Source organism: Tupaia chinensis, unplaced genomic scaffold, assembly GCF_000334495.1.
Source record: "Tupaia chinensis unplaced genomic scaffold, TupChi_1.0 Scaffold143758_1, whole genome shotgun sequence".
NCBI lineage: Eukaryota > Metazoa > Chordata > Mammalia > Scandentia > Tupaiidae > Tupaia > Tupaia belangeri.
Window position 1 is genome coordinate 159,699 of NW_006203607.1, and position 777 is coordinate 160,475.

Consider the following 777-nt stretch of genomic DNA (forward strand, 5'->3'; position numbering starts at 1 on the left):
AGTGTAGTAACCTTTCTTTGTTTTCTTTTTCTTTTCTTTTTGGAGAGGTTTTTCCTATAGGGCACATGTGCTCACCAGAAAGACAAAGAAACAGAAAGTGAGAAACCCCCCCCCTCCCCAGGCGGGGATGGCCATGCCGCAATCCCTTCTCCTCCATTCTCCTTTCGGGATCTTGGGCATGCACGCACATGCACCTGGTGTGAGTTTAAGCCACTGGAGCCGGGACTAGAACCGTGGTAGACTACATGGAAGTCTAGCGACATAGCCATTATGTCAACTGCTGGTCCTTTCTTTTTCTTTTTAGAATTACTTATAAAATTTTACTTATTATCATTATTTCTTATAATTTTGCTACAGACCACATGTGCTTACTAGAGAGACAAAGAGAGAAAATGAGTTTAAGCTGCCGGATTTGGGACTAGAACCGTGGTCGACTACATGAGAGTCCAGCAACACAACCGTTACACCATCTGCTGGTCCCCCCATCCACATTCTTAATGTTGTTAGAATCTGGAAGGCCAGGTGACTTTTCTTCTATCCCCAAATGAAAAATAAAATTCTGGGAAGAACATTGAATTGTTTGTTCATGTTTATTTACTAATGTAAGCTAGAGAGAGACAGAAAGACAGAGCAAGAGGAAGAGGAGAAAGCACTCCTGGAGGACCAGCAGTTGGCGTAACGGCTATGTTGCTGGACTCCCATGTAGTCGACTGCAGTTCGCGTCCTGGACCCAGTGGCTTAAAACTCACGCCAGGTGCATGTGCATGCATACCCAAG